Consider the following 12,238-nt stretch of genomic DNA (forward strand, 5'->3'; position numbering starts at 1 on the left):
CTCCTTTAAGATCTCTTTGGGATATAGGCCCAGTAGTAACACTGCTGGATCAAAGGGTATACAGTTTGATAATTTTTTGAGCATAGTTCCAAATCATTCTCCAGAATGGCTGGATCCATTCACAGTTCCACCAGCAATGCATTAGTTTTCCAGTTTTCACACAAACATTCATCATTATCTTTTCCTGTTATCTTAACCAATCTGACAGGTGTGTTGTGGTATCTCAGAGTTGTCTTAATTTGCATTTCTCTGATCAATAGTGATTTAACACCTTTTCCTATGGCTAGAAATGGTTTTGATTTCTTCATCTGAAAATTTTTTGTTCATATCCTTTGAACATTTATCACTTGGAGAATGGCTTGAATTTTTAAAAATTGAGTCAATTCTCTATATATTTTAGAAATGAGGCCTTTATCAGAACCCTTAAATGTACAAATATTTTCCCAATTTGTTGCTTCCCTTCTGATCTGCATTAGTTTTGTTTGTATAAAAACTTTTAAACTTGAGATAATCAAAATTATCCATTTTGCTTCTATGATGTATCTTAGATCTTTTATGGCCACAAATTCCTTCTTTCTCTATACATCTGAGAGATAAACTATCCTTTGTTCTTCTAATTTTCTTATATCATTATTTATGTCTAAATCATGAACCCATTTCCATCTTATCTTGTTATAGGGTGTTAGGTGTGGGTCAATGCCTAGTTTCTGCTATTCCAATTTCCAATTTTCCCAACAGTTCTTGTCAAATAGTGAAGTCTTATCCCAAAAGCTGTAATCCTTTATTTCTTCAGGATGCATCTTGCCATAGACAATCTGAAATGTGCCTGCCTGATAGTATATAAGTATTAAGGAGTGGAAGTGTGAATAATATGTACATTTAAATTTAATCCTTTTTTATTGCTAAATATTATTGGATCTAACCCATGGATGATGCTTTAGTGAAAAATTCAAGTGACAGGCAGGAGAAAGAGAGAAGATTAACAAGATGGCAAAGAGTAAGACAAAAAGAGATAAAAAGAAATAAAAGTATACATACTTCTGATACCACTGATATCATATTTCATCAATTCCACCTGAGTACAACATTCTTAGAAAATAGAAGCATTTATTTTCAAACCAGTAGTTTTCAGTATTTATTGCCTCTTAGTCTTATGTTACTCAGTCTACGTCTCCTTAATGATAAACCTTTGCATAAAAAATTAAATTATCAAAAGGCAAGCACAGAGAAATATTTCAAAATATGGAACAGAATTCCAAATATTAAATTAATAACAATATATACAATAATATATGTGCTTAAGTATATTTACATTCATAATTCATTCATTGTTGCTATCATTGTTTATCTTTCATTTTTCAAAGAGGACCAATGACATCATGGGGTGATATCTTGACTTGTTTGTGAATTGAATTTAAGTGAGATAGAGTTGTACAAAGTCATTAGCTTCATTCTCTCTTCCAGCGTCATCAATGTCCAGTGGCAAGACAGAAGTCAAAACAACTGCTAATGGTCCAGGATGCAGTAGATGACATTGGCACTTTTCATGTCTGACTCTAAGTGTTTCATAGCACCTACTTCAGTCATCTCATCTGCCCATTCTTCACATGCTTGGGGAAGACAGCTCTCTAACTTACTGAAAGGTTTGAGGTCCTTTGATTACCCCCTAACCTGTATAACTGCCAAGGCAATTTTATCATGTGGTCACTAAGCATGATAAAGTTTCTTGGAGCCAGAGGTAAGAGTGGAATGACAGCTGAAGCAAAGGTAGATTTATAGATGTATTTGTGAATATGTATGTCTGTGTGTGTGTGTGTGTGTGTGTGTGTGTGTGTGTGTGTAAATAAATGACCCAAGATAATCACTGTTCTGCTACTCATTACCTCTGTGACTTGAGCACATTTTTTAACCTTTTTGGGTCTCTGCCTACAAAATGAGATGATAAGAATAAATGAGCTCCAGGGTCCTTTATAGTTTTTAACTTATGATTTCATGTGATGGATTCAGAGAGAGAGAGAGAGAGAGAGAGAGAAAGTACACTTTGTTATTAAGGTTGTTATACATATTGAGCTTATTTTGGAATATTTTGTAAGATGTTGGCCTAAATTTAATTTCTACCAAACTAGTTTCCAATTCTGAATAGTAAGTAACTGGTTTTGGTTTTATCAATTACTATTCCAAATGAATTTATTTCTGATTCTTAATCTAGTTTTTTACCACTGATTTTTCTATTTTTAACTAATATCAAATGTATTTTAATGATTACTGACTTACTATAGTATAATTTGAGGCCTCAAAATGCCATTCCTCCTTCATTTGCTTTTACTCCTAAGCAGATTTCTTGTTATAGTAAAAACAAGTCCCCCTCACCCCCATATAAGGTAATTTGTTCAAACTGTCACTTTCACTTTTACAAAATACTTTACAATCATGATGTCATCAGAGATAAGCACTAAGATTACTGTTTTCATTTTAGAGGGAATAAATGACAGGCCCAGGGTCTCCTAGTTAGTAAAGTAAGTAGGATTTGAAGCTAGGACTTCAAGTCAAATCTCTAGCCAATTCAATACTGAGATATTAGTGATCCCTCAGTAATTTGCCACGTGCTCCTGTATTGTGAACTTAGCTTTGTGGTTAAGGAGGTTAGAAAACTACAAAAGATAGACGGAGCAAATACGTTGTCAGAAATTTACAGGCTTTTCCGGGAGTATCTCCGCAAGATTATCACACTTCTTAATCACAGCAAGATAGCTTTGAAGCTGAGAACTACAGTTCTTACGTAATAAGCCAGCACGCCCAGCTGTAACAAGGGAACTCTGATTCCCAACGAGCATTGCGGTACTACAACGCCCACGATGCATCGCGCGAATTCTCTCTCTACGTTGGTGTGGACTGGAGCTTGTAGTTTCCTTCAACGCTTCTCTAGTGACCATCTTGGTGAGGTAGGAAGTTCGGCTGCTTGGAAAGTGCCTGCTTCTCTAGACTGGTGTCAGGATTTTGGATTATTTTCAAACGAGAAAAAAAGAAAAAATCCAGCTCTGAAAATACCGACGGCTACTCCATATTCGGATTTTGATATCTGTTATCATTGACTTGCTCTCATCACCCAAGCCCTCATCCTCACTCTTGAGGTAGGGCGGGAAGGCCAAGGGAACCGGAAGTTGCGTGTTGTTCCATTATGGCGGCGTGTTGGAGCTCCAGGTATTCACAGAACGCGTTTGTGAGAAATGGTGGAATAGAGTTGGCGTGGGGTTGGACGGTCGTAGGAGCTGGTCTCGGACTCAGCTGATAGTTGTTCAAAGGAAGTTCCGGCTAAGCCGCAGTTCCTTGAGGTGTGGGGCTGGAGTCTGTGCCTGCGGTTTGGCTGGGACGCGCCAGGGCGGAGCGGAAGGGGTCGCTCCCCCCTGCTCTGGCCAGGGGACTCTGCCTATTTTCTTTCCCCGCGGTAGCGCCGGAGTTCCGGGGAGGCCTCTTCTGTTCCGGGACTCTGGCTAGTGTCTAGTTGCTCCCACGAGGGAGGAATCAAGGAGTTCAGGGCAGTTAGAGATGGCCCCCCACCAACTTCAGCCTCCGCAGGGATTTCTGTGAGCCATAAGGGTGGCACCTAGGAAGCACTTAATTATTAACTTACTAGCCCATTCTTCTCTTTTCACCTTTGCCCTGTGCTGCCATTCCTCATTTCATTCTTTCATTGTCTCCATTCCCCCTTTTAACTTTCTCCTGGTCAATTCCTCCAGTCCTATCTACTCTTCCCCCTTTTCCTTCTTCCTCTTTCTCCCTCTTCCTCTTTCCTCATTTCCCTCTCTCCCCCATCTTCTACTCCCCTTCTGTTTCCCTTTTTCTCCCTCTTTCTCTCCCCACCTCTCTGTTTTCTCCCTTTTTTCTCACCCTACTCTTTTCATTTCCACCTGTTTCTGTCTTTACCTACTGAGGTAAACAGGGTTAAGTGACTTGACCAAGTCACCCAGCTAGTAAGTTCGTGAGGCAGAATTTGTTACTCTAGGTCAATACTCTATCCTTTGCACCAGCTCACTGTTTCCATTACATTCAGAGCCATCTCCACTTTTCTTGATATATATATTTGGCTACTGGACCCAGAGGGCCCTGGAGGGAAAAGAGGCAGGTGACTTTACACAGCCCTCCTTCACTTTAATTTACTTGCATGTCTTGGCTACATTTCTCTGAAATCTTGGTCCTCTTGGAAAACAAAGTACAAAGCACAACAACTTTACTAGGAAGAATTGCATACAAAACACCTGAGGTGGATTCTCTGCTGGTAATGGAGGATACCATTTAATTGAAGCTTGGAAAAAACTTTTTTTATTCACTTTTCAACTTGGGAGAGTTTTAGCTAGGGTGATGACTTTGTGAGTATTAAGAAGGGGACAAAAACAAGATGTAAAGGTGAACGGGTTTTGAGGGGTGAGGGACAAAGCAGACCTGATGACTGAGGTTGTGAAACTGGGTGTTTAGAAGGGTACATGCTGATGCTCAAAAAGAGATAAGAAAGCATTTGTTAGAGCAATTATGGGGGTCTGGGATAATCTGTTAGAGAAGGGCAAAAGGATTAGAATGCTTGATCATGGAACAGTTAAGATTAGGTTGCAGCTTGTGTGACTTTTTTTTTGGCATATTTAAAGAGTACTTGAGTAATAAAAGAGAAAATAGATGTCAGAGCTAACTTAGGATTGAGGTTTAGGGAGGAGAGATTGAGAGGAGAAGGGGACAAGGATTCAAAGGTAGTTGAATATATATATATAGATATATATAGTTGCGCTTTATATGTTTAAGCATATTTATATTTAAATGAGTTAAGATTAGAAATGGAATCAATCATCTATTAAGCATTTATATCTAGGTATAAATGGAAAAGCAAAAACATGGCCTCTGCCTTCATGCAAAATATATATAATATAAATGGAAGATAATGACAGAAAGAAGGCAAAAGAAAGGGAGTCTGGATGGAAGACAATAGGAAAGGCCTTCCAGAGACGATAGGTTTTGAGCTGAGTCTTGATGGAAACCATAAGATAGATGGGAAATGGGAGTATCTATGTATGGAAGATAACCAGTGAAAAGACATAGAATTAAAGAATGGAATGCCTAGTTCAAGAAGCAGCAAGGTGCTAGATTGTAGAATGTGGAATTGAATAAAATGTTAAGAAGCCTAGAAAAATAAAAGGAGGACAGGTGGTAGGTGTTTTTGAAAGCTGAAGAGGCTTTCACATTTGATCCTGGAGATGTTGGGGAGCCACCAGAGTTAAGTAGTGTCACAACTGTGCATAAGAAAAATTACTTTTGTCTTCTTAGTAGACTGGAATGGGGAAAGGCTTAAGGTAAGGAAGACCAAGTAGTCTATTGCCTGGCATGAGTTGATGGTAACTTAAATCAAAGTTTAAGACTGCCCAAATTTTGGAAGTATCCTGTGTATAGATAGGAAACTTATCCTGGCTGTTCTCATTCTTTTCTCTGGATTCATATTATTCAACAGATTTTTCACCATCCATTCTTATTCCCACTTCTCTAAAGTTACAGTATCAAAATGTGTTGATTCAATTTAGATCTTCCAGGGGTTCTCAAACTATGGCCCATGGGCCAGATGCGGCAGTTGAGGACGATTATCTCCCTCATCCAGGGCTATGAAGTTTCTTTATTTAAAGGCCCACAAAACAAAATTTTTGTTTTTACTATAGTCCGGCCCTCCAACAGTCTGAGGGACAGTGAACTGGCCCCCTATTTAAAAAGTTTGAGGACCCCTGTTTAAGCTCTTGATAACATTACCTCTTCCACCTTAATTAATAACAAATGTTGCTGTGTCAGTTTTATCAAAAGTTGCTTTGTTTTAAAATTTAACTTTTAAAAAATAATGTTTTAGGGGCAACTAGGTGGGTGCAGTGGATAGAGCACCAACACTGAAGTCAGGAAGACCTGAGTTCAAATGTGGTCTCAGATTTAACAATTCCTTAGCTGTGTGACCCTGGGCAAGCCACTTAACCCCAATTATCTCAGAAAAAAAAAATAATGTTTGATTGATACCTTTTGTATTTTATCACACTCATTTCTGTAGGGAAGAAACAACTATTGCCCCACCTTATATTGAATCTTCCCTTTTGAAATTGAAATTGAAATTGAAAAACAATTAAAATGATTAATCTGACAGTTTCATTATCCAACATTGTACCAACAGTATTTCAGTTATTTAAAGCTTAGTTTCCTTTTAGTAATCTTCATTGTGTTTTCTTTTGGATCTCTTTATTTCATTGAATTAATTCATATTAATTTTCTCATTTCTGGAAAGGATGATAAGACCATTTTTTATTTTTCTTTATTCAAAAAAGTCATCGCCAAGTAACTTAGCCTGTTAGTGTTGAGCTTCTCTATATTTAATTAGGATGATCTTTAAAAAGCAAACACACTGTTTTCTGGGACCATATTTAGATGTCCTATGTTAAACTAAGTATTGGAAAATCCTTCTCAGACCTAATCTCAGAAGAAATTACTTCTACTAACTACATATTGCCTCTCTCTCCCCTTGCCCTATTTTCTCTCTCTTCTTTCACCCTCTCCTTCTGCTAGAATGTTTTTTTTTTTTTTCCCCTTCCCTTTGTGATTGCTCTACAATATTCTTGTGCAGGAAAGTACAGGTATAGTCTTGCTGAGTTGGTTACTTGTGACAGGATGACAATTTATGTATTATCATAAAACCCACATAGTAATTCTAAGAAGAGCAGAGAGAGCTATAAATTTTATATAAATTACTCTCATCTCAGGAATTTCCAATTACCAAACATACACATATTGAATCACAAGAATTTCCCTACAGACTTTTCCTGCATAGTACTGCTACTGTATTCATTGTTTTGATGGAACTGCTAGAGCATCAAATGTTAGCAATCTTGTCACTTGCATACTTGCATTTTGTGATATTGAGTGAGTATGTAGGTTCCTTCCAGATAGCCCAACAAATGACTTAGAACCAAAAGAAAAAGAAAGATGAAGAAAAGAAACAACTTTTATACATCATAAGACTTAATATATAAAAAAGAAAGAAAATATTTTTAAAACTTCATTTGGGAAAAAGGCTAGTAAAAACTGAAGAGGATAGCAGGAGAAAAATGTAACATTTTACAGTATAATTAGATTTTGTATTGTCTCTATCATACACCATTTCGTAACACTTTATGCTGGTTTTCAGTATTATTTGTTTACATTGTATAACATTCTTTTCCTACATGCTTCTTTGTTGACTTAGTTCCTCCTCAACTTTGAGTTCTAGAAAATTTAGTGCTTCCTGATTTGCATCAGAATAATATATATTTTTGTAAGGTTAAAAAGTATACTTCAATCTGTATTCAGACACAATCAGTTCTTTGTTATGAGTAACATTTTTCATCACAAGTCTCTTGGATCTTTGTATTGCTGAAAATAGTTAATTCATTCACAGCTGATCATCTTACAATATTTCTGTTACTTTGTATACATTTCACTTTGCATCAGCTTATGGAAGGCTTTCCAGGTTTTTTCCAAGAGCATCCTGTTCATCATTTCTTATAGAACAATAGTATTACGTCATAGTCATATACCACAATTTGTTTCTCCATTCCTTCGTTGATGAATAGTCCCTAGTTTCCAGTTCTTTGCCTTGGGAAAATTACTTCTACTAACTACATATTACCTCTCTCTCCCCTTGCTCTGTTATCTCTCTTTTCTCTCTCTTCTTTCACCCTCTTCTTCCACTAGAATGATTTTTTTTCCCTTCTGACTGCCCCTCCCCCAGTCTGCCCTCTTTTCTATCACTCTTGTATCTTTCTTCTTTTCTCATATCTCCTTTCCCTCCTGCTTTCCTGTAGGGTAAGATAGATTTCTATACCCAATTGAGTACATATGTTATTCACCCTTTGAGTCACTTCTAATGAGAGTTAAGGTTTACTCAGTCCACCTCAACTATCCCTCTTCCCTTCCATTGTAAGTTTTTTCTTGCCTCTTTTATAGCAGATAATATACATCATTCTACCTTTCTCTTTCTATTTCAATACATTCTTCTTTCACCACTTTATTTTTCTTTTAGATATCCCTTCATATTCAACTAATATTTGTGCCCTCCCCAATTTTTTGTTATGCATCACAAGTATTATCTTCCCATGTAGAAATGTAAATGGTTTGATTTTGTATTCAGCTCTGGTCTTTTCATCAAGAACACTTGAAAGTTCTCTATTTAATTGAATGTCCATTTTCTTCCTCTGAAGGATTATATTCAATTTTACTGGGTAGGTAATTCTTGTAATCCTAGTCTCTTTGCTCTCCAGAATATCATATTCCAAGTCTTCTGATTCTTTATGTAGAAACTGCTAACTCTTTTTGTTATCCCAACTGTGGTTCAACCATATTTGAATTGTTTCTTTCTGGATGCTTGCAGTATTTTCTTATTGACCTGGGAATTCTGGATTTTGGCTATACTATTCTTGGAAGTTTTCTTTTTGGGATCTCTTTCAGGAAGTGATTGTTGGATTTTTTTTCAATGTCTTATTTTACCCTCTGGTTTTATAATATCAGGGCAGTTTTCCTTGACAACTTCTTGAAAAGTGATGTTTCCTAGGCTCTTTTTTTTTTTTTTTTTTTTTTTAATCACGGCTTTTAGATAATCCAATAATTTTTTTAAATTCTCTCTCCTGGATCTATTTTCCAGGTCAGTTGTTTTTCTAGTGAGATATTTCACACTATTTTCATTCTTCTGGTTTTGTTTTATTGTTTCTTAATTTCTCATAAAGTCCTTTGCTTTCATTTGCTAAATTCTGATTTTTTAAGGAATTATTTTCTTCAGTGAGCTTTTTATACCTTTTCCGTTTGGCCAATTTTGTTTTTTAAGATAATCTTTTTTGGCGTGTAGTACTTCCTTTGGCATCACTTTTATTTCTCTTTCCAGTTTTTCCTCTGCCTCTCTAAACTGATTTTGAAATTTTCTTTTGAGCTTTTCCATGGCCTGAGATCAAATCTTATTTTTCTTGGATGCAGAAACTTTGACTTTGTTATCATCTGAAAGTGTATTTTGATCTTCCTTATTGTAATAACTTTCTATGGGTCAAAATCTTTTTCTGTTTTTTTGCTCATTTTCCCAGCCTTACTTAACTTTTAACTCTTTGTTAAAGTAAGGATCTATTTCCAGGGAATAGGGTGCATTGTCCCAAGTTTTAGGAGCTTTCAGAAATCCTTCTAGGGACCTGTAAGCTTTCAGTTCTTCCAGTGTGGTTTGATGTAAAAAGAGATGTGTTTACTACTCTCCTGGCTTGTGCTCTGGTCTATGAGCAACTAAAAGCACTCTTTTTTGCCCTGAAACTATGAGAAGGATTTCTGCTCCACTGTGGCTTTAACTTCTAGTGTTCCTTGTGGCCTGGATATAAATATGAGCAAAGTAACAGGGCCCTGCTTCAGTCCTAGCAAAGAGACCTCTGTAATCTCCTTCTGACCAGTTGACTCCTTACCTATCTGAGACTACCAGAAGTAGCCACTGTTGATTCGGTGGTTCCCAAGGAATGTCCTGATTTGCTATAGCTAGCTGAGACAGCACTCCACTCTCATGCTAGAGAAACAAATCTTCCTTGCTGACCTTCTAAGTCATTTTTGACATCTGTGGGCATAGATGCCTAGAAACCACTACTGCTGTCACTGTTGACTGGGACCTGATCTTTACTTACTTTAGACTACAATTCACCCTTACTTGGTTCAGTAGGCCTTTCTTGCTGACCATTTAAATTGTCTTTGCCTGGAAAATTGCTTCATAACATCTTTTTGTGCATTCTGATGCTCTAGAATTTGTTTAAAGTCATTATGTAATGGTATTTGGAGAAGTTTGGGGGAGAGCTCAGGGGAATCCCTGCCTTTTATTCCCCCATCTTGGTTTTGCCTCCAGAATAATATTGTCATTAAAATAGATGGGCTTTTATTTGAATGAGAAATTTGGGGTGAAAAAAATTTTGTAATTCTTAATGCCAATTTTTTTTTTTCTTTTCAATCCTTGGTCCAACTTATTGTACATTTTCAGGGTCATTCTAAGATGCACATTCAACATGTCTAGATTATGGATATCATTGTCAGAACAAAGACATTCTTCATTTCATTTTGTCTCTGACCACTGAGATCTTTTGAGTGATTATAAATTTAATTTAGGAAGTTCCAAATTGCTCTGGGGCTTTATGTAATTGGAAGATAGCCATATGTTATTAGACACATCTGAAGATTATAGGTTATTCCCTTTAATTTGGTCTTTGCACTAGATCTTCTCCATAGTAGCAACACCTTTGTTGAATATACTTCTGTTTAATACTATCTGATATTAATTGTTAAAGAAGGTCATCTAGACCACACTTCTTGTACCATCATATAATTTAACAAAAGACAGAGAGTATAAAATCCCATTCTACTTGACTGTCTACAAAATGGCATTTTATTTGGTAGAGCAAAATACTGTATTAAAGGCTCTTTTCTAATAAGATGTCTTCTATTCATGTCAGAATTCTATAAGATTCTTTGAAAGACAAAATAACAGAAATAACTTTGGTACAAAGTTATTCTCTTGTAATTTACAGGGCGTATTCACCAAGATTTAGCCTCTGTAGATGATATGAATAATAAGACAAATTACTTATCATAATGTTGTATATGATGAATGATTTTTGCATTTGAACCTGAAACTTTGCAGAGAATACAGATGATCCAATATATGAGATTTAATTATTCACTCACTTAAAACACAAACTGGAGTTTGCTTTTGCCTTTTAAGGGCTACCATATTGGATTCTAAGTGACTGCTGGAATTCCCAAAGTTCTGAAGGTTTTGTTGTTAATATATGCTTCATTTTATTGCTTTGCTTTTGTCTACTTCTCTTGGCCATTCTTGCTGCTCTTCCATCTTTCTCCTTTTTTTTTTTTTGTCACGTCTTTCATATGGGTTGAACTTTTCCAGATATTATTAGTCTACAATAGGTGTTTATCTAAAAACATGTGATTGAATATAATCTACTTAAAATATTCTGTTCAAAAGCATCTTTCTAACTTGAAATGCTTGTTCTGGTGTGAAATTACTGTGGATGCTGGAAAGTTCTGGGAAAGATGGTCTCTTGATTTACAGTTATAATTTTGTAATTTCCAGTGCTTGTTTGCTTTTTTGATAGCCTATAGTACTAGACCTAACAGTACCAAATAAATAAATACCTTAAGCAACAAGGAATGAATTGACAGTCCTAAAGCGTAGGACTGACTATATCCCTCTTCTGGAGGAAAAAGAAGGGGGAAAACAAACTAATACTAAAATTGACCAACACACCCCTCAAATTTTAACAATCTCTTTAGCATTTTACACTGTTTACCCATCCAACCACCCCCTGCAAAGGCATAAAAGACCATATCTAAATTGTCTTTTTTGCTTTGGGGCCAAGATTGGTTCATAACTTTGCAACAATTGGTTTCAATTTGTTTATAGTGGTGGTTCTTTCCAATAACATTGCTGTGATCATTGTGTATATTTTCCTGACTCTCTTTACTTCATTTTACATCAATTTATGTAAGTCTTTTTTGCTTTTCTGTGTTCATCACAATTATTTCCTGAAGGACAGTAATATTCTATTACATTCATATACCACCTGGTTTGTTTCTTCATTCCTGAAAAGATGATAATGGTCATCCATTTTTCCCCCAATTCAGGATAAAAGTTTCTACCAGGAAAAGTGGTGCTATAAATAATTTGCTGCTTATCAAAACTTTTTTTGGGGGGCGGGGGGGGGGGGCGTCAGATCTCTTATCGTGGAATATATTCCTGGAAGCACAATCTTAGGGTCACAGGATATGAATACATTAGCCTCTTTATTTGCCTATTTTCAAATTATTTTTCAGAAGTTATACCCATTCCAATTCTACTAGCTATGTATTTGTGTACCTTTATTTCCACAACTTTTTCGTCATTGATTGTTCCTTTTAATTCAGTGAATATATAATGATCTCAAATAATATTTGCCAATACATTTTATTTGTTATGTTTTTACATTATTTTATGTTACAATTGTATATATGTGTAGGTAGAAAAAAAATTTTGAAACATTAAAAACAGACTCCATGTTAAGGAATCTTGATCTATGAGTAGTTTTTCAGGACTTGTTATTATCTAAAGTTTGTCATTCATAAGAACAAGAACAGAAAAAAAGTTTCAAAGATTATCTGAAATTAGGTTCAAACAGTGTAGTATAGT

General features: G+C 35.9%; 1 protein-coding gene across 1 annotated transcript in view; it reads left to right on the forward strand.

Annotated features, from left to right (window-relative positions):
• The first annotated feature begins 3,104 nt into the window (after nucleotides 1–3,104).
• The window catches only part of CWC22 (CWC22 spliceosome associated protein homolog), a 66,323-nt gene continuing 57,189 nt past the window's right edge, over nucleotides 3,105–12,238 (forward strand). The window contains exon 1 of the mRNA XM_051986111.1: nucleotides 3,105–3,201. The gene's annotated coding sequence lies outside the window, so the exon portion shown is untranslated. The remainder of the gene's footprint in view (nucleotides 3,202–12,238) is intronic.

Source organism: Antechinus flavipes, chromosome 3, assembly GCF_016432865.1.
Source record: "Antechinus flavipes isolate AdamAnt ecotype Samford, QLD, Australia chromosome 3, AdamAnt_v2, whole genome shotgun sequence".
Classification (NCBI taxonomy): domain Eukaryota; kingdom Metazoa; phylum Chordata; class Mammalia; order Dasyuromorphia; family Dasyuridae; genus Antechinus; species Antechinus flavipes.